This window comes from Tamandua tetradactyla, chromosome 8 (genome assembly GCF_023851605.1).
Source record: "Tamandua tetradactyla isolate mTamTet1 chromosome 8, mTamTet1.pri, whole genome shotgun sequence".
In the NCBI taxonomy this organism is placed as follows: domain Eukaryota; kingdom Metazoa; phylum Chordata; class Mammalia; order Pilosa; family Myrmecophagidae; genus Tamandua; species Tamandua tetradactyla.
This window is the reverse complement of record NC_135334.1, coordinates 16,082,578-16,110,272: the sequence shown is the minus strand read 5'-3', so window position 1 is coordinate 16,110,272 and position 27,695 is coordinate 16,082,578.

Genomic DNA, 27,695 nt, shown 5'->3' with positions numbered 1-27,695 from the left:
GGTAGAAACCATGAGCAATATCTTAGGATCTAACTGAGAATCCAGATTCTAGGAGATGATTTGTAATTGCCCCCAATCACAGAGTAAAACTCCTACATCTACAACCATAAGAGTTCCCTCCATGAAGAGGGAACTTACTTTCTGAGATACAAGGAACACTTTTTCAGAATATTTTCTGCTGATCCTCACACAGTCTTCCACCATTTCTCCTTGAGTATTAGGACTACATAAAATAAGGGAGAAAACAAGATTTCTTACTGCCTGAAATTCCATCTCAAAATAAGGTAGACTTAATATGAATAAAATTCAGAAATTTGCCCATCTTACACAAGAAAACTTCTGTACTTCCTGATTCCTGTTATTCTCCCCTATGGTCCTGGAAAGGCAATTGAATGCTCTGAGATGGAACTCCTTGATTTTAAATGGATACAAATTAGATCTTCCAAGCTATAGATCACAATTTGTCATTTTAACTTTGAGTTCTCTCAAGCAGCACAGAAAAAGGCTTTCTTTAACATAATAACATTTGCCACTTGATAAACCCCCCCAAATTCATTGAGTTTAATGACAAAAATACATGTGGTTATAAATAAATAAAAATCTTGTTCAGTCTCCTCACCTGGGTACAGATTCTGCATGTAATAGTGAAATGAGGGTTTTGTCTTTACACCCTGGACCATTTTATGCCTTTAGTTTTGGGGGAACTCAATATTTTCTTCATGTTTTCACTTTCCTCTAGGGATTGTACTTACCCTGGCAAAGTTAAACACCACACCCATACCATCTTGTCTCTGAAGAGAAATCTGTCTAATGTAAGGTTTCTTTCCATCTTTTTTATTTATTGGGATAGCTACAACTCTGTGTACATGCAAAAATCTTTGGTTTATATACATAAAATGGATGGATTATTTAACATTTGACTTGTCTCTTAATAATGTTACCATAGAAACGACGGAAAATTTTTATGAAAAGATGGAATAAAAAGGAGATAACAGAATGTTTTGAATCCAATAAATCTGCAAGTGCAATTTATGAAAATATGTGTATATAGTTGATTCACTGCTTACAGGGACCTAGGTGCCTCTATTGGGAAAGAAAAGAGGTCTTGAATCATATACCTAAGCTTTCATCATATGAAACTGCAAAAAAACCCTGCAGGTTAAATCCAAAATAAACACAGAAATGATATAATAAAAGTGACAGCAGAAAGCAATAAAATATGAAACAGAAACACTATATATAAAATCAATCAATCTAAAACCTATGGGTTTTTTTAAGAATAAAAATAAAAATAAAGGTAATAAAGAACATGCAAAACCTGCCATTCTTCCCTTCCCCCTATTATTTATTTACTTTTGTCTTTTTTTTTTAAACTCATCTGCCCATACACTGAACAAAGGGAGTGTCAGTCACAGGGTTTTCACAGTTACACAGTTACACCTAAAAAGTCCTATAAAGAAAGGTTTATTTGGTATGGAACTAAAATTTTCTATAGTGCATAATCTAACTCAACCTATCTGTATAGATCATTTGAACAATTGAAATGCAGGGATCCCAGAATTAAAAAAGAGGTCCTTTAATCCCATATAGATTATTGTGATGCCTGGATACATCTTAGAGTACATTAAGTAGATAATCAAAAAGTATTGACAAAGTCCCCTGGGGGATGGAAAAAATATGGAACTATTAAACTTCACCATGAAGGAATGCCCTGATACTCCGTCAAACTTTAGGGGCACCCAAATCAATAAGCCATGCCTTTGATCATGAGGATTACTCTTGTGAAGCTTATGTAGGTAGCAGAGAACCTAAGACCAGCCCATAGGCATGCCTAAGAATTACTTCTGGAGGACCTCTTTTGTTGCTCAGATGTGGCCTCAGTCTCTCTAAGCCCAATTCTGCAAGTGAAATCATTGCCCTCTGCTCTATGTGGGGCATGATATCCAGGGGTGAAAGTCTCACTGGTGACGTGGGAGATGACTCCCACGGATGAATCCAGACTTGGCACCATGAGATCAACAATTCCATCCTGACCAAAAGGGTGAAAAGAAGTGTAACTAATAAAGTATCAGTGGCAGAGAGAATTCAAATAGAGTTGAGAGGCTACTCTGAAGATTGCTCTTAATAGCCTGCCAACACCCAACCAGGACCATCCCAAACAATCTTAAAGAATACCTAGGCAATGTATAAGATTCCACAAGTCTTCCATGCACTAGAGTAACTTTCCAGAAACCTACAACCTCCAGATGGATCCTTGGTCCAGATAAGTCCTGAAGCTTAGCCCAGCCTCTCCAGAATATCAGATAGTTCCATCTCCCTACCCCATATTAGTGACAGACTCTTCTGATATCAAAAATTTAGAATGCCATAGATCAAACAACCCTAAATAGCAAAATAAAAAGATCAAAGGTGATGGTGGAATTATACATAGCAGATAAGACTTAACAAATGAATATAAATGCTGAATCATTAAATTGATATCTCTTTTAGTCTCCAGTATTTTAGAGCAACTAGAAGTAAAAACCTAAAATTGTGGAATTGTAACCCATGTCAATCTCTGAAGTAAGTTCTATAACTACTTGTGGTGCTGTGCTTGGAAATTTATAGCATTTTTTGTATATTTCTAATTTTTCACAAAAAAAGGAAGGAAAAGAGTCTATTGTGATGATAAAAAAATATTTAAGCCCTCTAGACTTCTATAGTCTGCAGCAGCTGGAAGGAAAAATCTGAGAGGATTGCATGGTAGTCCATGACAAACTCTGGAATCTGTCCTGTAACTATTTGTTGAAGAGTGCTTTGGAAACTATTGCTTTTTTATTTCTTCACTCTGTATATATGTTATACCATACAAAAAAAAAGATTTTAAAAAAAAGTCCTATAGTTACTTCAATCATCTTCCAGAATCAAGGCTGTTAGATTACAGCTCAACAGTTTCAAGTATTTCCATCTAGCTACTCCAATATCCCCAAAACTGAAAAGGCATATCTGTATACTGCATACGAATAATTACAGAATAACCTCTCAAGTCTATTTGAAATCTCTCAGCCATTGAAACTTTATTTTGTTTCATTTCTCTTCCCCATTTTGGTTAAGAAGTCTTTCTCAATCCCACAATGTCAAGGCCAGGCTTGGCCCAATACCTGGGGATTATATCCCACTTTTCCAGGGAGATTTATACCCCTGGCAGTCATGTCCCACACAGAGGGGAGGTGGGTAAGTTCACCTGCTTAGGAGAGGCCACATCTGAACAATAGAAGAGCTTGTTTGGCAGAAGACTCTTTGGCATATGTTCTAGTTTGCTAGCTGCTGGAATGCAATATACAAGAAACAGAATGGTTTTTAAAATGGGGAATTTAATACATTTAATAGTTTATAGTTCTAAGGCCAAGAAAATGTCCCAATTAAGACAAGTCTATAGAAATGTCCAATCTAAGGCATCCATGGAAAGATACCTTGGTTCAAAAAGACAGATGAAATTCAGGGTTTCTCTCTCAAGTGAGAAGGCACATGGCAAACATAGTCATGGTTTCTCTCTTGGCTAGAAGGGCACATGGCAAAATGGTATCATCTACTAGCTTTCTCTCCTGGCTTCCTGTTTCATGAAGCTCCCCAGGAGGCATTTTCCTACTTCATCTCCAGAAGTCACTGGCTGGCGGACTCTCAGCTTCATGGTATTGCAGCATTCTCTGCTCTCTCTGAATTTCCTGGCCTTCTCTCTTGTCATTCTCTTTTATAGGATTCCAGTAAACTAATCAAGACCCACCAGCCTAACAACCACTCTTGATTAAATCACATCTCTTGGGAGATGATCTAATTATAGTCTCAAACATATAGTATTGAATAGGGATTAGAAGAAATGGTTACCTTTACAAAATGGGATCAGGATTAAAACATGGCTTTTCTAGGGTACATACATCTTTTCAAATCAGCACAGCATAACCATAATTAGTCTTAGTTTCTTCTTTTCAGGAATAAGTTTCATAAGGGCAAAGCCCAAGATTGAGGGCCTGACCCATCAAATTGTCAGTTGTTGCTTCCTATGAAATTGAGCATGGAGGATATTAAGGAATGATGAGAAAGACAGATGGGATCAGGGGGTCTGAAGCTTAGTGATAACAGACAACAGACAACTATTCTTAACCAGATCCTGCTTATATACTGCAGGATGACAAAAGGCATACACGCATTTCCTAAGGGAACGGAGTAATTATTTTTCAGTGCTCTTCCTTCATACTTAAGATAACCATTTGGGGCAAACAAACAATCTCTTCCTCCTAGACTGTCTTACATAAATCAGATAACATAAAGCAGATTACAATCTCCACAGTTTACTGCCAACACCACGCTAATGCCATTTGCTCCCAACTAGTTCCGCAGGTCTTATCTTAATCCTATCTCCTATAGTCAGTCCCTAATGTTTCTGAGAATATCACATCCTTGCCAGGTGAGGAAGTTTAATAGTTCCACCTTTTTCTCCAACTCTCTCAAGGGAACTGTGAATATTTTTTTCAAATTCTACCCAGATTACTCTGGGATGTTTCAGGTCATCACACTAACCTATACAAACCAACAAGATCTCACTCCCTATCCAAGTTTCTATGAAGTTATGGTGTTCTAATAAATTGATCATACAAGTTCAATTAGATAATGCACTACCAAAATATAAATTTTGCTCCAAACAAACATCTTTTCCTTTTGGTTTCACACAGAAGTTGACGTTGTAAAATGCAGTCAATATTAACATTTACTCTTTAGTCTGATTTACCTTAGTCCTAATTAGATCAGCTTCATTCATATCTCTGATTGAAGTCTGTATTAGCTAAGGTTCAAGAGAGAAACATAATCAGCAGGAGATATCTGTAGATAAAAAGTTTATAAAAAATTATAAAAGTGTCTCATGTAACCATGGGAACGTAGACTCTAAGACCTGTAGCACAGGTGGCAAGCTGGTAACTCCAATGAAACTCCTCATTGAGCTCCACAGGAGAGGCTCACTGGCTAAAGCAGAAGAGAGCCTGTCTCTTCTGAATCCTCCTTAAAAGCCTTCCAGTGATTAGATTAAGCATCACTCATTGCAGAAGACAATACCCTTGGCTAATTTCAAATGCAATCAACTGCAGATGCAGCTGACATAATGATGATTTAAGTACATGAACTGTCCTCATAGCAACAGACAGGACAGCACTTGCCCAACCAAACGGTTACTACCACCTGGCCAAGGTGACACATGAAACCAACCATGACAAAGTTTGATCACTTTTTCAATTTTTATAACAGTTGCTGTATGGGGTAATGCTGAAGAACCCTAGCTCTGAGTCTCAGATGTCATGCAAATACTGGACGTTCCAGGGAATGACCCAGTTATACACAAAGAGCTCAGCATCTCAGAATTAAGAAATAATAGTTACAACTCCTGAATATATGTGACTGCTGTAAGAGCTCACAATCTGGAAAAATACACAATGGACCCCAAAGGGATGACCCAAGCTTTCAAATTCAATTCTCAGAGTTTGCACATTATATTTAGTCCATGTTAACGAAGAGTTATAATATTGTCTATTCCTTTCTAGCTTATTTCATTCAAAAAACCTCCCTAAAGTTTCATTCACCTAGTTGCATGCTCCACAACTTCATTTCTTCTTGTAGCCACTCAATTGTTCATTGACTTTATTGGGAAAGAAGAGATGTCTCAATCACATAATTAAGCTTTCATCATATGAAACTGCATAGAGAAATGCAGTTTAAAACAAAAAATAAGCAGAGAAATGAAATAATAAAGATGACAGCAGAAAGCAATGAAATAAGAATCACAAACAAGGTATGCAAAATCAATTAATCTACAACCTGTTTTAAAAATCCTCTAGCCAGAATGATCAGATAAATGAGAGGACATTGTTACTGATCCTATGATATTAAAAGGAAATTAATGGAATGTTATGAACAAATTATGCTAGTCATCCTGTCAACTAATAAAAGGGATAGGCTCTTTTAAAGATGCAAACTGCTAAAACACACTTAAAAATAAACAGTTACAGTATGTATGGAATGTATGTGTGGGAAGATCTGTCAATAAAAATATTAAGAAAAAAATATCATGAGAAAAGTGAAATAGATAGACACATAACTATTAAAGACATTCTATTTTCAGTTAAGAAGTCTCTCAAAGAGAAAACTTCAGGCCCAGGGAACATTACTGTGAAGTGCCAACAAACATTTATAGAATAAATAATTCCAATTTTACAAAAACTTCAAAAATTAAAGAAGAGGGAAACCATTATAGTTCTATGAGGCAAACACAATTCTGATATCAAATGCAGACAGTACAGTTACAAGAAAAGAAAACAGAGGCTAATACCCTTCAAGAGTGGAATTTAAAATATTATTAACACAATTTAAGGAAATTAAATCTACCAATATATAAAATGAATTATACATAATGAGAAGTAATTATTTATCTAGGGAATAAAAAATTGGTTTAATTTCAGAATATAAATCAGTTATTCATCTAATAAGTGCATCTACAAACATTTGCAGGTAATTTCATATTTAAAAGTTAAACTCTGGACTTCCGGAGAAGATGGCAGCTTAGTAAGACGCGCGGATCTTAGTTTCTTCTCCAGGACAGCTACTAGGGGAGTAGAAACGATACAGAACAGCTCCCAAAGCCACAACAGAGAAAAAAAAAGACAGCGTACCCCATCCTGGAATGGCTGGCTGGCTGAGAGAAGCCGCTCGGGTGAGACCACCGAGGCGCGCGGGCTTCACCAGGCGGGATGGCAAGCAGCCGGAGTCACTCCCTTCCCCCTTCCCGGGTCGGCTGGGAGAATTGGAGAGGCGGTCCCCTGAAACTGTGGCGGCTGGCGCCCACACCACGCGCGGCCCCCCGGACCAACTGAGAGAATTGGATCGGAAATCCCCAGGCCACAGAGAATGGTGATGGGTGGGGGAGGCCCCTTCCAAACCCATGACTCCCTGGGAACGTGCACTCTCCCGGGCGGGCCGCTGCCGCTGGCGCCTTCCCGTCACGCTTGTCGCCCTGGGCCGACTAGGAAATTCAGACGGGTGCTTTCCTGGGCTGCGGTGGCCAGCAACCCTCCCAGCATTCGGACCCCGGGCCGGCTCGCACTCTTCCAAGCCGCTTTGGCTAGCGAACCTCCTGGACGGCGAGAGTTTTCCAAAGTTAAAGGTCCCAAGCACCTTTTACTGGTGGGACCCGCAGACAAACGTGTGCCACGAGCGTCACCTACTGGGCAGGATAAGAAAAACAGAACCCAGAGATTTCACAGAAAAATCTTCCAAACTTTTGGATCCAATACCCAGGGAAATCTGTCTAAATGTGCAGACGCCAACAGAAGATAACGGATCACGCTCAAATAATTGAAAACATGACCCAGTCAAAGGAACAAACAAATAGTTCAAATGAGATACAGGAGCTGAGACAACTAATGCTGAATATACGAACAGAAATGGAAAACCTCTTCAAAAATGAAATCAATAAATTGAGGGAGGACATGAAGAAGACATGGGCTGAACATAAAGAAGAAATAGAAAAACTGAAAAAACAAATCACAGAACTTATGGAAGTGAAGGACAAAGTAGAAAAGATAGAAAAAACAATGGATACCTACAATGATAGATTTAAAGAGACAGAACATAGAATTAGTGATTTGGAGGATGGAACATCTGAATTCCAAAAACAAACAGAAACTATCGGGAAAAGAATGGAAAAATTTGAACAGGGTATCAGGGAACTCAAGGACAATATGAAGCGCACAAATATACGTGTTGTGGGTGTCCCAGAAGGAGAAGAGAAGGGAAAAGGAGGAGAAAAACTAATGGAAGAAATTTTCACTGAAAATTTCCCAACTCTTATGAAAGACCTAAAATTACAGATCCAAGAAGTGCAGCGCACCCCAAAGAGAATAGACCCAAATAGGTGTTCTCCAAGATACTTACTAGTTAGAATGTCAGAGGTCAAAGAGAAAGAGAGGATCTTGAAAGCAGCAAGAGAAAAACAATCCATCACATACAAGGGAAACCCAATAAGACTATGTGTAGATTTCTCAGCAGAAACCATGGAGGCTAGAAGACAGTGGGATGATATATTTAAATTACTAAAAGAGAAAAACTGCCAACCAAGACTCCTATATCCAGCAAAATTGTCCTTCAAAAATGAGGGAGAAATTAAAACATTCTCAGACAAAAAGTCACTGAGAGAATTTGTGACCAAGAGACCAGCTCTGCAAGAAATACTAAAGGGAGCATTAGAGTCAGATACAAAAAGACAGAAGAGAGAGGTGTGGAGAAGAGTGTAGAAAGAAGGAAAATTAGATATGATATATATATAATACAAAAGGTAAATGGTAGAGGAAAATATTATCCAAACAGGAAGAACATTAAATGTTAATGGACTAAATTCTCCAATCAAAAGACATAGACTGGCAGAATGGATTAAAAAACAGGATCCTTCCATATGCTGTCTACAGGAAACACATCTTAGACCCAAAGATAAACATAGTTTGAAAGTGAAAGGTTGGGAAAAGATACTTCATGCAAATAACAACCAGAAAATAGCAGGAGTGGCTATACTAATATCCAACAAGTTAGACTTCAAATGTAAAACAGTTAAAAGAGACAAAGAAGGATACTATATACTAATAAAAGGAGCAATTAAACAAGAAGACATAACAATCATAAATATTTATGCACCGAGCCAGAATGCCCCAAAATACGTGAGGAATACACTGCAAACACTGAAAAGGGAAATAGACACAAATACCATAATAGTTGGAGACTTCAATTCCCCACTCTCATCAATGGACAGAACATCTAGACAGAGGATCAATAAAGAAATAGAGAATCTGAATATTACTATAAAGGAGCTAGACTTAACATTTATAGGACATTAAATCCCACAACAGCAGGATACACCTTTTTCTCAAGTGCTCATGGATCATTCTCAAAGATAGACCATATGTTGGGTCACAAAGCAAGTCTTAAAAAATTTAAAAAGATTGAAATCATACACAACACTTTCTCGGATCATAAAGGAATGAAGTTGGAAATCAATAATAGGCGGAATGTCAGAAAATTCACAAATACATGGAGGCTCAACAACACACTCTTAAACAACGAGTGGGTCAAAGAAGAAATTGCAAGAGAAATTAGTAAATACCTCGAGGCAAATGAAAATGAAAACGCAACATATCAAAGCTTATGGGATGCAGTAAAGGCAGTGCTAAGAGGGAAATTTATTGCCCTAAATGCCTATATCAGAAAAGAAGAAAAGACAAAAATGCAGGAATTAACTGTTCACTTGGAAGAACTGGAGAAAGAACAGCAAACTAATCCCAAAGCAAGCAAAAGGGAAGAAATAACAAAGATCAGAGCAGAAATAAATGAAATTGAAAACAATAGAGAAAATCAATAAGACCAGAAGTTGGTTCTATGAGAAAATCAATAACATTGATGGGCCCTTATCAAGATTGACAAAAAGAAGAAGAGAGAGGATGCAAATAAATAAGATCAGAAATGGAAGAGGAGACATAACTACTGACCTCACAGAAATAAAGGAGGTAATAACAGGATACTATGAACAACTTTACACTAATACATACAACAATTTAGATGAAATGGACGGGTTCCTGGAAAGACATGAACAACCAACCTTGACTCAAGAAGACATAGATGACCTCAACAAACCAATCACAAGTAAAGAAATTGAATTAGTAATTCAAAATCTTCCTAAAAAGAAAAGTCCAGGACCAGATGGCTTCACATGTGAATTCTACCAAACGTTCCAGAAAGAATTAGTACCAATTCTCCTCAAACTCTTCAAAAAAATCGAATTGGAGGGAAAACTACCTAATTCATTCTATGAAGCCAACATAACCCTCATACCAAAACCAGGCAAAGATATTACAGAAAAAGAAAACTACAGACCAATCTCTCTAATGAATATAGATGCAAAAATCCTCAATAAAATTCTAGCAAATCGTATCCAACAACACATTAAAAGAATTATACATCATGACCAAGTAGGATTCATCCCAGGTATGCAAGGATGGTTCAACATAAGAAAATCAATTAATGTAATACACCATATCAACAAATCAAAGCAGAAAAATCACATGATCATCTCAATTGATGCAGAGAAGGCATTTGACAAGATTCAACATCCTTTCCTGTTGAAAACACTTCAAAAGATAGGAATACAAGGGAACTTCCTTAAAATGATAGAGGGAATATATGAAAAACCCACAGCTAATATCATCTTCAATGGGGAAAAATTGAAAACTTTCCCCCTAAGATCAGGAACAAGACAAGGATGTCCACTATCACCACTATTATTCAACATTGTGTTGGAGGTTCTAGCCAGAGCAATTAGACAAGAAAAAGAAATACAAGGCATCAAAATTGGAAAGGAAGAAGTAAAACTATCACTGTTTGCAGACGATATGATACTATACGTCGAAAACCCGGAAAAATCCACAACAAAACTACTAGAGCTAATAAATGAGTACAGCAAAGTAGCAGGTTACAAGATCGACATTCAAAAATCTGTACATTTCTATACACTAGTAATGAACAAGCTGAGGGGGAAATCAAGAAACGAATCCCATTTACAATTGCAACTAAAAGAGTAAAATATCTAGGAATAAATTTAACTAAAGAGACAAAAAACCTATATAAAGAAAACTACAAAAAACTGTTAAAAGAAATCACAGAAGACCTAAATAGATGGAAGGGCATACCGTGTTTATGGATTGGAAGACTAAATATAGTTAAGATGTCAATCCTACCTAAATTGATTTACAGATTCAATGCAATACCAATCAAAATCCCAACAACTTATTTTTCAGAAATAGAAAAACCAATAAGCAAATTTATCTGGAAGGGCAGGGCGCCCCGAATTGCTAAAAACATCTTGAGGAAAAAAAATGAAGCTGGAGGTCTCACGCTGCCTGACTTTAAGGCATATTATGAAGCCACAGTGGTCAAAACAGCATGGTATTGGCATAAAGATAGATATATCGACCAATGGAATCGAATAGAATGTTCGCATATAGACCCTCTCATCTATGGACATTTGATCTTTGATAAGGCAGTCAAGCCAACTCACCTGGGACAGAACAGTCTCTTCAATAAATGGTGCCTAGAGAACTGGATATCCATATGTAAAAGGATGAAAGAAGACCCATCTCTCACACCCTATACAAAAGTTAACTCAAAATGGATCAAAGATCTAAACATTAGGTTTAAGACCATAAAACAGTTAGAGGAAAATGTTGGGAGATATCTTATGGATCTTACAACTGGAGGCGGTTTTATGGACCTTAAACCTAAAGCAAGAACACTGAATAAGGAAATAAATAAATGGGAGCTCCTCAAAATTAAACACTTTTGTGCATCAAAGAACTTCATCAAGAAAGTAGAAAGACAGCCTACACAATGGGAGCCAATATTTGGAAATGATATATCAGATAAAGGTCTAGTATCCAGAATTTATAAAGAGATTGTTCATCTCAACAACAAAAAGACAGCCAACCCAATTACAAAATGGGAAAAAGACCTGAACAGACACCTCTCAGAAGAGGAAATACAAATGGCCAAAAGGCACATGAAGAGATGCTCAATGTCCCTGGCCATTAGAGAAATGCAATCAAAACCACAATGAGATATCATTTCACACCCACCAGAATGGCCATTATCAACAAAACAGAAAATGACAAGTGCTGGAGAGGATGCGGAGAAAGAGGCACACTTATCCATTGTTGGTGGGAATGTCAAATGGTGCAACCACTGTGGAAGGCAGTTTGGCGGTACCTCAAAAAGCTGAATATAGAATTGCCATACGACCCAGCAATACCATTGCTAGGCATCTACTCAAAGGACTTAAAGGCAAAGACACAAACGGACATTTGCACACCAATGTTTATAGCAGCGTTATTTACAATTGCAAAGAGATGGAAACAGCCAAAATCTCCATCAACAGAAGAGTGGCTAAACAAACTGTGGTATATACATACGATGGAATACTATGCAGCTTTAAGACAGGATAAACTTATGAAGCATGTAATAACATGGATGGACCTAGAGAACATTATGCTGAGTGAGTCTAGCCAAAAACTAAAGAACAAATACTGTATGGTCCCACTGATGTGAACAGACATTCGAGAATAAATTTGGAATATGTCATTGGTAACAGAGTCCAGCAGGAGGTAGAAACAGGGTAAGATAATGGGCAATTGGAGTTGAAGGGATACAGACGGTTTAACAGGACTAGATACAAAAACTCAAAAATGGACAGCACAATAATACCTAATTGTAAAGTAATCATGTTAAAACACTGAATGAAGCTGCATCTGAGCTATAGGTTTTTGTTTTGTTTTGTTTGTTTTGTTTTGATTTTACTATTATTACTTTTATTTTTTTCTCTATATTAACATTCTATATCTTTTCCGGTTATGTTGCTAGTTCTTCTAAACCGATGCAAATGTACTAAGAAATGATGATCATGCATCTATGTGATGATGTTAAGAATTACTGATTGCATATGTAGAATGGTATGATTTCTAAATGTTGGGTTAATTTCTTTTTTTCTGTTAATTAAAAAAAAAAGAGAAGGGGTAATTGGAACTGAAGGGATACAGACTGTACAACGGGACTGGATATAAAAACTGAGAAATGGACAGCACAATACTACCCAATTGTAATGCAATTATGTTAAAACACTGAATGAAGCTGCATGTGAGGTATAGGTTTTTTTTTTCTTTCTATTATTGTTTTAATTCTTATTCTGTTGTCTTTTTATTTCTTTTTCTAAATCGATGCAAATGTACTAAGAAATGATGAATATGCAACTATGTGATGTTATTAAGAATTACTGATTGTACATGTAGAATGGAATGATTTCTAATTGTTTTGTTAATTCTTTTTTTAATTAATAAAAAAATGTAAAAATAAAGTTAAACTCTGAGTTCTTTACACCAAGTTCAAATCAAAATAAGGATTTCCACATATATTTTTTTTTTTGCCAGATGTCATGGACAGTGCAGTAAGTAAAGGAAAAAGGAATAAATGGCACATAGATTGCAAAAGAAGAAATAAGATTATGTCTATTAGCAAATATAATGATTGCCTATGAAGGAAATAATAGCAATTCTAAAATAATCCTCCCATCATAAATGATCAAAGCAATGGTACAGAATATAATGTCAATATTAATATATTTCTAAATATTAGCAACAAAAATGGAAATTTAAATACTTATAAAGCAATACCTGGGTGCACAGGTGGTTCAGTGGTAGAATGCTCGTTTTCCATGCAGGAGACCCGTGTTCAATTCCCAGATCATGTACCCCCTCAAAAAAAGAAAGTTATACCATTACAACAACACCAAGATATGAATAATTTAGGTATAATTTTAATAAAATATGTACTTCATCTGTACACTACAGAGTTTAAAATGCTCATGGAAGAAATTAAAGAAGACCATATAAATGGGAAGTTAAACTATGCATATGGATTGGTAGATCCACTATTGTTGAGATATCCATTCTCTATAATCTGAAACACTCACTTCATGCAATTACATTGCATTCACAGAAAGATATGTAAAAGGCTGATTCTCAAATTTGTTGGAAAAGTCAATGGAATATCAATATCAAAAATAATTCAGCAAAAGAACAAAGTTGGAGGACTCACACCATACCAATTCAAGACTTACTATAATTTTACAATAATCAAGAGAATGAGGTATTGGCAAAAAAAATAGATTTATAATACAGATTATAGTTCACAAACTAATGTACATAGATATTCAATTAATTTTGTTAGAATAAAAAGAAATTTCAGTGGTAAAATGACATGCTACTAAAACAATGTGATTGGAAAAACTAGTATTCATTAAAAAAAAACAAAGACAAGAAGAAAAAGGAGAAGGAAGAGGAGGAGTTGAAAGATGGGAAGAGAGAGGACAAAAGAGAAACAAAATAACCACTTCCATCCTTGCCTTGCACCATTTAAAAAATGCATCATATACCAATGGAAATGATTTGAGAGTTCAGAAATAAACTCTCACATCTATGAACAATTGATTTTGAACAGGGTAGCCAAGTCCAGTCAATATAGAAAGAACTGTTTCTTCAACAAATTTTGTTAGGAAAACTGGATATATTGGTGGAAAAGAAGAAAGATGAGTCCCTGCTTCATATCATATAAAAAATTAAAGCAAAATGGTTCAAAGGCCTAAATATAAGAACCAAACTAAAAAACTCAGAGAAGAAAAAAGAGAGAAGCATTGCCAGAACCTTGTGCTAGGTAATGATTTCTTAGACCTTATATACTAATAACATGAGTAACAAGAACAAAAAGTAGATTAAAGTACCTTATAAAAATGTAAATTTTTGCACATTAAAAGACTTCTTCAAGAAATAGTATATGTAAGTAAGAAATAACATGCCAGACTACATAATATAATAATATAGTTGGCAGCCACATATCCTATTAGAATTAATATCTGGAATATATAAAAGGAAATCCTACATCTCAACAGCAAAAACACAAAAACAATTAGAAATGGGCCAAGTATTGCACAAAATTTTCTCCAAAGTAGATATACAAATGTTCAGTAAGCATAAAAAAAGATGCTCAACATCATTAACTTTTAGGGAAAAGCAGATGCAGTCTACATGAGATGTTATTTCAAACCCTCTAGAATGGCTACTATTAACTACAGAAAGTTCACTGTGTAGTTACCATGTGACCCAGCAATATTACTCAACTTATATACTCTAAACAAATGAAAGCAGGGATTTGAACAGGTATGTGTATACACTGTTCATACCAGCATTATTCACAATAGTCAAATGTGAGCATATGAATTGGTTAAAAAAAATGTGGTATAAGCATATATGGAATGATATTCAGATATAAAAAGGAATGAAGCTCTCATACATGGGACAAAATGGAGATCATTGAAGACTTCATGTCAAGTGAAATGAGCCAAGACAAAAGGAAACTATTGTGTGATTTCACTTATATGAAATAATTAGAATAAATAAATTCATAGAGCCAGAAACTAGAATACTGACTACCAGGGACCAGGGTTGGGGGTAGGAATGGGGGCATTAATGTTTAATTCATAAAGAACTTCAATATGGGGTGATGGAAAACTTTTGGGAATGGATGGTGGGGATGTTCGCACAATGCTGTGAATGTAATATCACCACTGAATTGTTTATGGAAAAATGGTTAAAATTGGAAATTTTAGGCTGTATATATTAGCATAATAACCAATTTTATAAAACCATAGAACTTTACATCAAAAACAGTGAACACTAATATAAACTATGGACTAAAAATAGCGATATAGTAATGATATTGTTTCATGAATTATAACACAATTACCATAGTAATGCAAAGTGTTAATAGGGAAAATTGTATGTGTGGTAGGGCAGATGTATGAGAAATCTAGAGGAACTACATGATTTTTCTGAAAACATAAATCTCTCTGATATATAAATAAATCATACAGACAAATATAAAATATAAATCTATAAGACATTTAGAAGAGAATAAATGTGAAAATCTTTGTGACATAGGGTTTGGCAAAGATTCAAAAATAAGATGCCGAAGAACAATCCATAAAGCAACAATAAAAATGTTAAATTGGAAGCTATCAAAATTAAAGCATCTTTCTCTGGGAAAAATAATAATGAAAGAAAGAAAATAAAACCCACACAATGAGAGAAAATACTCAAAATCATATATTCAATAACTAAGTTACAGCCAGAATGTATAAAGAACACTTAAAATGTAAGAATAAGACAAACAACCTAATAAATAAATAAGCAACATAAAAGAACCAACCACTTAACAAAAAAAAATACGATCACAAATATCACAAAGATATAAAACAACATATAAGAACCAACCATTTTTCTAAATGTTGTGTTAGTTAATTTTTTTTAATTAATAAAAAAAAAAGAAGCAACCATTTAACAAAAAAAGATATAAGATCACAAATAATGAAAAGATGCTCAACATCATTTTTCATTAGGGAAACACAAATTAAAGCCATAATGAGATGTCATTACAAACCTATTGGAATGCCTAAAATTTTTAAAATAAAATAAAACTGACTATACCTACTACTATTAAGGACATGAAGCAAATTGGATCTCATGCTGTTCTAGTTTGCTAGCTGCCAGAATGCAATATACCAGAAATGAAATAGCTTTTAAAAAGAGGAATTTAATGAGTTGCTAGTTTTCAGTTCTAAGGTAGAGAAAGTGTCCCAATTAAAGTGAGTCTACAGAAATGTCCAATCTAAGGCATCCAGGAAAAGACACGTTGGTTCAAGAAGGCTGATGAATTTGGGGCTTCTTTCTCAAGTGCAAAGGCACATGGCGAACATGGTCAGGGTTTTTATCTCATCTGGAAAGGCACATGGTGAACAGAGCATCATCTGCTAGTTTTCTCTCCTGTCTTCCTGTTTCATGAAGCTCCCTGGGAGACATTTTTCTTCTTCATCTCCAAAGGACGGTGGCTGGTGGACTCTCTGCTTCTCATGGCTGCTTTGTTCAGACTTTCAGAATCTCCTCCATTCTCCAAAATATTTCCTCTTTTATAGGATTCCAGTAAACTAATCAAGACCCACCCAAATGTCTCCACCTAATCCAGTTTAACAACCACTCTTGATTGAGTCACATCTCCAGGGAGATGATCTAATTACAGTTTCAAACATACAGTACTGAATAGGAATTAGAAGAAATGGCTGTCTTTACAAAATGGGATTAGGATTAAAACACGGCTTTTCTAGGGTACATACATCCATTCAAAGCAGCACACATGCATTAACACATTTTGTGCATAAGGAGAACAACCAGTTTGGAAAACAATTTGGCAGTTTCTTATAAAGGTGTTTCACTCCAAATATTTACCATAGTAAACCAAAATTTATGTTCACATAAAAACTGTGCAATATGTTTGCAGTAGTTAAAGATAAATAATCTTTAATATATTCACAAAATAAATCCTATACAGTAATATAGTGGATGAAATACAATATAAAACAAAATGGGCAAATTTAAAATCCATTATGCTCAAAGAAAGAAGCTAAACTAAAAAATTACATACTTGAAGTTTCAATTTATATGACATTCTGGAAAAGGAAAATGATAGCAATAGAACTCAGAACAGTGGCTTCCAATGTTTGGGGGTGAGCCAAGGACTTAACTATAAAGGAGCAAGAGAGGATATCTTGGTTTGGAGATAGCTACTCTAATGCATATTTTTGGAAAGAAAAAAAAGCTCTAAACTAAAAACTGAATTTTGCTCCACTTAAATTTAATCTTAATACAAGAAAAATTTAAAACACACATTCAACACATTTCCACTTCAAATCTTAACATCCATCCATAAGAATTAGGGAAAATTAGAAAAGCTAACAAAACTGATGGTGAAGATGTGAAACAACTTCAACTTGCTAATATTAATGATGGCACTGTACAATAATAAAACACTTGGGGAATGGTTTTCAAATTCATTATAAATTAAGAATAAACTTACCATATGACAAGCAATTCATCACTTGTATATTTCTTGAGGAAATGAAAAGATATAATTCCAAAATGACTTGTTCAAATAAACTAATACTAGCATATTAATTATGTTCAAGGTCTAAAATCAACACAAAGATTCATCCACTAGGGAATGGATTAGCCAATTGTGATATATTCATACAAAAGTATATTATTTACCAATGAGAAAAATCAACTACTGAGACACACAACAAAATGGAATTTTGAAAATATCGTAATTGAATGAAGTCAAATGCAAAAGTGCATATATTGTATGGTTCTATTTTTATGAAGTTCTAGAACAGGCAAAAATGAATCTGTAGTGATATCAATGTTGTCTGAAAGTAAGCTATGAGAATGACCCCAAAAAGAGGAAACTTTCTGGTGACAACTGAATGGGTATATACTTAAAGAGCCATCAAGGTGCATGCATAAAATTTGTAAATTTTGCTCTATATAAATACAAAAATTACAGTAAATGTATGAGACCAATATTTTGAACTACCTATTGTTCAAAATATCCAATAAGAAATATTATGAAAAACTAGGGTGTTTTTTTTAACATGTCTACAAACTCTAAAATTGACATCAGAGTGGAAATCCACACCCTTCCACATCATTGTTAGGGGTCTAATGCCATAGTATTTGGCTCAGTGGTTTTGTGTATGATGGGATTTGGATGCTTCAATAAAAGATATTCTGACTGTTATTAAATTCACTCTGAGAACTTAAAGAAATCCAGTATATCAGGGCCAAATACATAGGGGGAGTTCCGAAAAGAAACAGCAGCTATTCATCCTTTCCCATCTAAGATTTTTATCCATTAGAATTGACAAATATTAAAAAGAATTTGTGTATTTCTGGCACCAATAGTAATGTAACTATTATATAGATACTTTTTTTTTTTTTTTTTTTTTTTTTTTTTGCTTCCTGGTATATTGGAGTAGAAAGAGGGAAATTCCTGAAATCTCTAGATTATAATCAAGCTGCCTTGACCTCTGGTAATGATTGCATAGCCCTTATCTTCTGCCCCTGTGATTGAAAAACTGTCATTTGTACCCAGTTATCCAGTTTTCAATTAGATTCTTATAATCACTAAAGACAGCCGTTAATGTTTATTTGGGTCTTAGGTCAGCCCAGAACTAACTCACCCCAAGTCAAATTAATCATGAGAACTGAGACTGAATCTAACCAAAGTGGGCCTGCCTGACATGCACAGTACATTATTAGACTTAACCTATAAGTCACCTATACCTTCCCAGGGGGCATTTTCCTTATTCATCTCTAAAGGTGGCTGGCTCGTGGACTCTCTGCTTCATGGTGCTGCAGCATTCTTTGCTCTCTCCGAATCTCCTTCATTCTCCAAAATGTTTCCTCTTTTATAGGACTCCAGAAACTAATCAAGACCCACCCAAATGGGTAGAGACATGTCATTATCTAATCCAGCTTGACAACCACTCTTGATTAAATCACATCATCCAGGGAGATGATCTGATTACAATCTCAAACATACAGTATTGAATAAGGATTACTCTGCCTTTATGAAAGGGGATTTTGATTAAAACATGGATTTACTGGGGGACATACATCCTTTCAAAGCAGCCATGACCAAACATCAAATGCTGTGCTGTATTTAATAGCTGTGGTATATTTTAAGGACACATTGTGGTTATGAAATTAACAGAATTTAAAAGACCAATTACATGACTTGCAGGTTTGACATTGCATCACCTAAGAGTTTGCTGTAATTGTAGGTAGTGAGGGGATTTTACTTATTATGCCTACTTTAACTAGATGTAATTTTAAAATTCTGAAATGTCTTATATTTATAAAGAACTTATGACTTTCTTTGCATGCTGTATGATGGGGTCACATTTCATTATTCTCTCATGTGAGTATTCCGGTATTGCAGCACCATTTGTTGAATTTTTGCTTTGTTTGTTTGTTTTGAGTGTTTGTTTGTTTTGGGGAATTGCATAGTCTGGGAATTGAACCTGAGTATCCAATGTGGCAGGCATGGATTCTATCACTGAACTACCCATGCACCCCTCTTCATAACTTTTTATATGAAAGAAACAACTGAACATTGACCCAGACTAAATATGGGTATAAGAGAGGGAGAGATTCTCCCAATTTTTGAGAACCATCTTTACACACAGACCCTTTTGTCACCAAAAAAAAAAAAAAGAAAGAAAAAAAAAAGACAGTAGATTCTTTGGCTCTCAAGCACAAATGACCAATTCCTGAGACAGGAAGGTTTCAAAGAGAGAGTTTATTACTACGCACACAGCAGGAGATCAGATGGCCTAGAAGCCCAAAAATCTGTTTCCCTGTTCAAGGAGGGAATGAGGTCATTATAATTTCAAATAGCAAATTTTAAGCAAAAAAGAGACTTATTTCAAAAGTGCAAGCCTATGGAAGGGAGGCAGAGTTATCACATCCATAGTAAAGTCTAGCTAATATAATATACAAATTTCAAGGGATGAAACTGGTTAATGGCAAATTCAGATTCTTCATTACCATTAGGGCTTTTGCCCTACAGGTTACTTGAAGAAAATGACCAGATAAAGGAATGACAACTCTTACAATCACAAAGACAAAAGATGAGGGCTTTTATAATCACTTCAAATATCAAGGCAACTGAATTATAGTCAGGGATTTCAGATATTCCCCTGTCTACTCTAATACACCAGAGCGGAAAATGGAGTATCTATATAATGATTCAGTAATCAAAATGATCCTTTAAATACAAACTTCTTAGTAACAACGAATGAAAATTCGATGACACAACCCTGGGACTATAAAGTGCCACTATGTTCCCAATTTATTTTTGTACAAGTGCTGTTTAAATGAACATGCTGAAATGTTAGTGTCTAAATCTTATCTTGGATGCTGATCAAGCCAAGGGATTAATATCACTCGAGACTCACTCACCCAAAGCCCTGAATATAACAACAGGCCACAAGGATGGAATCCATGTATCACAGAAAGAAATGATCCCCATGTCTAGGAGACAATCTGGGGAAAGCAATTAGAGGCTGACATCAACGTGTAGGAGGGAAAAGCCCTGTGAACCCCCTGTGGGTTTGGGCAATGGGATGGTTTTACTTTCTGGTGTGTTGCTATATTCTCTGCTACGCATGTGTCTGTGCTGTGAAAGTTGCCATCAGACAACGTGGAAATTGTTAAGTCTGCTCCAGACTCCTTGGAAAGATGAACAGATTCTTAGGTACAGAAAAGTATGAATGCTAGGCGACAACTCAGACTTTGGGGTCCCACCCAAAATGCCAAGGTAGAAATGATCATCATAAAGCTCATCTGATTTCTTCAACTCCACAATAAAAAGAAAAAAATAAAACAATCAAAAAATGGGCAAAGACATGAACAGACCCTTCTCAGAAGAGGAAATACAAATGTCTAAAAGGCACATGAAAAGATGCTCAACTTCATTGGCTATTGGGGAAATGCAAATCAAAACCACAATGAGACATCATCTGACACCTACTAGAATGGCCATTATAAAAAAAAAAAAAAGTAAAAATGCTGGTGAGGTTGTGCAGAAAGAGGCACACTTATCCACTGTTGGTGGGAATGTAAAATGGTACAAGCATTCAGGAAAGCAGTTTGATGGTTCCTTAGGGAGGAACCCTCAATCCAATTATTAGATATATAATCAGAGGGCCTGAGGGCAAAGGCACAAATGGACATTTGCACACCAGTGTCTATAGCAGCATTATTTGTGATTGCTAAGAGATGGAAGCACTCCAAATGTCCATCAATGGATGAGTGGTTAAACAAGCTGTGTTAAATACATATGATGGAGTATTATGCAGCTGAAAGACAGAATAAAGTCATGAAGACAGAATAAATTGGATGAACCTTGAGGACAATGTACTGAGTGAAATTAGCCAGAAACAAAAGGGCAGATATGAATGGTCTCAATAATATGAACTAATATTAGTGAGCAAACTTGGAGAATTGAAGTTACGAAAACTTTATCGGGAGATAGAAATAGCACAATAATATAAGTACTGAATGAAGCTGAAGGTGAGTATGATAGAGGGAGAAGGGCCAGGGGCCCGTATGAAACCAGAAGGAAAGACAGTGAATAAAGATGGAGATGGTATAATTTAGGAATACCTAGAGGGGACAATGATAGTGATTAAATGTGCAAATTTTAAAAATGTTTTAAGTACAATCAATGCAAACTAAGGTCTATAGTCAACAGTAACACTGTAATATGCTTCCACTGAATGCAACAAAGGCTTTATGCTAAAACTAAATGTCAGCAGGTGGGGGGCATGGAGAAGGGGTATGAATTATTTGTGGAAGAAAAGGAAATGTCTTCAGATAGATTATGGTGGCGAAGACATGTCTGTACACTTAAGTTGGATTGTATGATTGTGAATAAAACTGTTTAAAAATGAACAGAGAAAGATAAGTGCTAGAGAAAATGCAGAGAAAGACATGAACCTATTCACTGTAGATAGGGAAACTGAGAGGTGCAGCCCTTGGTAGGGGAGTGTGGTGGTTCCGCAGAGGCTAGGGGTGGGTTTGCCAAACGATTCTGCAACCCTGTTGCTCAGTATATACCTGGAGGAACTGAGTGTGAGAACACGAAGGGACATTTGCATACTGGTGTCTCTGGCAGCAAGCAGTGTATCCCATCCACAATGAATGGAGCCAGCCTAAGGGCACAATGACTGAAGGAATGAAAGGGGGATCTACAGTGTATACATAGAACAGACTACTGAGTGGTCACAAGAAGTAATGAAGACTTGAGGCATGCAACTTAGGCGAGTGAAACTTAAGAAGAGAATGTTAAGTGAAATGTCAAAAACAAAAAGACAAATATCCTGTCTCACTCAAATGGACTAACTATAATATGAAAACTCAGTGAACTGAAGGTGAGAACATGGGTTATCTGGCTGGGCCTATTGTAAAGGGTCCTGGATTGTAAGCTGTTAAAGCAGTAACATACTGCTTTATTTACAAGTTATGATTGTTATTTCTAAATTCTGAGATACTGAACTGTTTGTTTATAACTTGGTTGTTTCTAGAAACTTCAGGTATTTATGTGACACCTCAAACTCAGAATTAGAAGCTATGAATGTCAGCAGTACCACATTCAGGAACTGTTTAAAAAGTTGAAAAAGGGATCTGACTTTGAGTTAGAGATATGAAGGAAACTGATCTGGATAGAAGTAAGGTAAGTCACAGAATACAGGGTAAAGGATGGTATTGTCCATATTTTAAAACTTCAACTTCTATGTGAGACCAAAGGGAGAGATGTTTATTTGGTGCAAAATGTATAATTTGGGTAGTGCATTTCCTAATTTAACTTGTATGGTCAGTTTAGTTGAACATCATAAGTACACGGAATATTAAATTTGGAGTGAGACTTTGTTGATTTGTCCAAGTTAGTATGATGTCCTAATATATCCCAGAGTAATTTAGGCAGTGAATTTAAGCAAAGAAAGAAAAAAATACATTCATTGGAACGCCTCAAAATCAGATGGTTCTGAGCCTCAAAGGACTTTGTCAAAAAGGTGAAGAGGCAGCCAATTCGATGGGAGAATGTATTTGTGAACCATATGTCTGATAAGTGTTTGCTATCCAGTACATATAAATAAATCCTAAAACTCAACAATAAAAGAACAACCAAATTATTAAATGGGAAAAAGATATGAATAGATATTTTTCTGAAAATGAAATAGAAATAGCTACAAAAGATACTCATTTTCACTAGCTATTAGTGAAATGCAAATCAAAACCACAATGGGATACCATCTAACACATATAAGAATAGATGGCATTAAACAAATAGGAAACTACAAATGTTTGAGAGAATGTGGAGAAATTAGAACACAAATCCTCTCCTGGTAGTGATGCAAAATGGTACAGCCACCGAGGAAGACAGTTTGACAGTTCCTCAAAAAAGAAAATATTGAGTTGCCATCTGACCTGGCAATTCTACTACTTAGTATATGCTTGGAGGATCTGAAAGCAGTGACATGAACAGGCATTTGCACACTTATGTTCACAGTGGCATTACTCACAATTGACAAAAGATGGAAATAATCCAAGTATCCATCAACAGACTCATAGATAAACGAAATGTGGTATATACATAAGATGGAATATTATGCAACAGTAAGAAGCAATTCAGTCCTGAGAGGATAGGCAAAACTTGGGGACACAACCCTGAGTGAAATAATAGAAATAAAAAAGGGTAGAGACTGTATGATTTCACTAATATGAACCCCCTAGAGAATGTAATCTTAAACTCTTAAAAGGTAGACTGTAGGGGACCTAGAGTTAGACAGAAACTAGAAAAGGGGGAGTGGTTACGTAATATGTGCAAATTTGTTAAGGAGGTTGAACGTAAATATATGGAATGAATAGATAGAGGTAGTGGGATTATAAATAGCAGTGCCATATTGATGGTGAATTTGATTGGGACAGATTTAGACTCAACTATCTCACAAAAAAGCACTAAAAATATAAATAAGTTCTTACATGAACTACTTCAAACATATGAAATTTGCACAGAAAGTTAATAATAGAGTGGTACATGGGTATATATTACATCTTATAGATCATATTTAACAGGAGTACATCACTAGTACCACAGCAATACTAGGAGTAAATATTTAGGGGGTGGTTAAGAGCTATAGAATATCTCAAGTTTTCTCTTTGGTATGGGTTTGTCTATCTGGTATTTTTCTCTTTGAGCAATAAAAATTGTCAAAAATTTAGAGTAATGATGATTGTACAACTAATGAGAGCACCGTGAGTAATTGTTTATTTTGGATATGTTATATGAATATATCTCACCAAAATCCACAGATTCAAAATACGGAAAGAAAAAAAGGAAAGTGGGGAGTGTGGGCAGGAGTGATGGAGGAAGAGAGTAAAAGAAAAATTATAAATAATATGATTTTGGTGACATACTGAATGATACAGAACATTCATTAACTATTTCTTATAAAAACATTTTATTATTGTTACTGAAAGAATATAATCCATTTCAACAAATATTTCTTATCTATCCAGAATGTGTGCTATTTGAAATATGTAAAGCAGGGGAAGGACTGGAGAAATAAATAAACTATAGCTTATCACGCAAACATGTTTATTTTTTTATGAAACCACAGTTAAATTCACAAATGTCTCTAGGAACATGTTTTATTATCATTAATGTACGCCTATATTTTTCATCATGAAATTCATTGGTAAGTAAAACAATAGCTAAAGAGTGCTCTCTAGCAATGTGTGGTATTATTCTTTCGGTGCCAAATAAAATTCACAATAAAGATAGATGCAATTTTGCACTACATTTGATGTGACTTTGGTAGTAATGAATGCCATTTTTGTAATGTGAATCATACACTGCCCTTGTCATAACCTGAGATATGTGTTATTTCTCTTGAAATACATGTGGTTACTCTTCTAATCATCCTCTTTTAACAGTGTTTTATCAGTGACAAGTTGATTAGTAAGAAAACTCTTCAATACTGAATGCATAAGTATGTTAGAGTTTCTCAGAAGGAGGTGGGATGTGGTTGCCTATGGAAAATGGGAGCAAGAAAGTAAAAATAACAAAGGAGGGGGATAAGAAAAATAGAACAAAAGGAAAGATCTGGGATCTAGTTCTACCTCAAGCTACATGCACAGTTGGTACTGCAGCATTGTATGGAATCCTGGTGCCAAATGTGTTACAATATTGATAAGAATGAGAATGTGTCTTTACTGTTTGATACACAGGAATTTCAGTGAGTGGACTGTGGTGTTTGCTTTATCCCAGGTGACAGGGAATTCACCAGGTTTGACCACTTCAAGACTAGAGTGTTGTGCCTCTGCAGAGACAGATACTTCATTACTTGTGTAGAGGCACTTTTATTCAATACATAAATAATTTTATCTGGAGGGTCAACAAGGAAAAGAAAAAAAGAAAACATAGCTTAGTTATACTTTTTATAAAAGTAAAACATAAATGAAGATCAAGCAGGTTGATATTGGGTCAGGGAATGGAGTATGCAAGGTAGTTTAAACCATAAGAGAGAGTTAGCAATGCTAAACCTCTAGAAAACAGAATGGCTTGACAATATTTCACAGTAACTAAATATTAAGTGGACATTAGAAAAATGGTAAGATAGTAGTGATTAAAATTACCTTAGAAAATGTTCCACTTGTCCCTGAATAGACCATGTTTTAATTTGCCACAACCATTTTGACAAATACCAAAAAAAAAAAAAAAAAAATGGTTTGGCTCATGCAGCCAGAATTTAGGGCCTATTGTTTTGGTGCTAGATGTTCAAAATCAAAGTATCAACAGGCCATTCATTCCCCTGGAGTCTGAAGCATTCTGGCTTGCATTCAAGAATGCTAGCAATCTTGGGGTTCCTTAAATTGTATCTGCTTCTATCATATGATGATTTGCCTTATTTTCTGAATTCTTCTGGTTTCTGTCTTCTACTGACTGCAGGCTTTTTTACTGATGCATACACATTCCTTTGCTTAAAGGGACACCAGTCATGTGGATTAAGTCCCACCAAGATTCAGCTTGACCTCATTTAACTAGGATTTTAGGGATCCTACTCACAAGATGAATCCACACCTTAATAAAAAATATCTCCAAAAATCCTAATTACAACTGGGTTCACACCCCAGGAACGTGAATTAAGACTGGAATATGTCTTAAATGGGAACAGAATTCAATCCTCAAAAGACAACTTTAAGGATCTTTAGAGTAGTTATCTTCTACCTGTATTCTTTCAGTGTTGTATTCAAGAAAAAACGTTGTCACCAGTCCATCCAAGATGTATTTCCTTCAAATTATAAGGAATTTATAATTTATCATAGCTGCATTTGAGGCTATATACCTTAAAGTATAAAAATGGGAATAACACATAGAGACAATAGACACTGACATAATTTAGATGTTCCAGAGTCCCCAACTCTGTGGGTTTAACCATTCTTTAACATCAATAACCTCAACCATCATCACACCCAGAGAAATCCTGTGATCTCCACGATGTTTGTAAGGGTTCCTATAAGGAAGGGGGCAGGAGTGGGCTCCAGGTTTCAATTCTCCATCATTTTACATTCTCAAGTTCAATTTGAGGTTTCCTTTTTATGCCTTTATTATTTCCAGAAGTGGCTGCAAACTTTTTACCTCATTCCCCAGAAATGTGACCAAAGTTCTTCCTCCTTTACTCTCTAAAACACTAATAAAGACATAGTCATTGTGAAATATAAGTTCTTTACATAACTCTAGGGACACTGCACGGTAATGAGAGCACACTATGGCACAGGAAAGAAGTTCAGGTTGAAATCCAATTTCGAAATCCATTTTGATCTTCCCCCTCCAGGGACTTCTTATTATTGTCCATCTGTCTTTTTTGGTCCTCCCCTAATAACATGTTTTTGGTCGCCTTTCTTTCTCAGGCCCCACATTCTCTGAAATACAAATATATCTTCCAAATTCATTTTACTTTATTTTGCAAAAGTCAGATTTGTACTTGAGCTGATCATCTCTGAAATAACCTAACCCTACAAACTTCTTCTTTCCTAAAAAAAGGAATCAGCAGACTATTTCTGTAAGAAAAATATCAAAACCCCTCATAGAAATTCATATGCCATCCTTGCACAAAGCCACAACTTTCAAAACAGAAACATTTTCTCATATCGCATGTCTACGAAGATAAAAACAATAAAGCAAAATAGAAGCAAAGTACAGTATCAAGAGCAAAAAACTTGAATTCAGGTCCAGAGAGCTTACTCTTGACTTTTTCATGGAGAAGTTATGTGACCTTAAATCACTATCCACTCAGGGTTTCACCTCCTCTCTCCTAGCAATAAACACATATTAACCATACTTTATATATTTGTTTTGATGTAACCTAAAAAGGTCTCTTTGCAAAAGAAGTTCAGTGAATAGCATTTAAATCTGCAATGGGGTTATTCTTGATAGTCATTTGGAAACCTATCTCTGTGAATCACTGGCATTTGAGGAGACATGCACTTGCTTAGTTGAAGATAGAAAGACAGGATTGATAACATACAGTTGGTTTCATTCTTACAATGGCAAATTATAACCAGTAGACG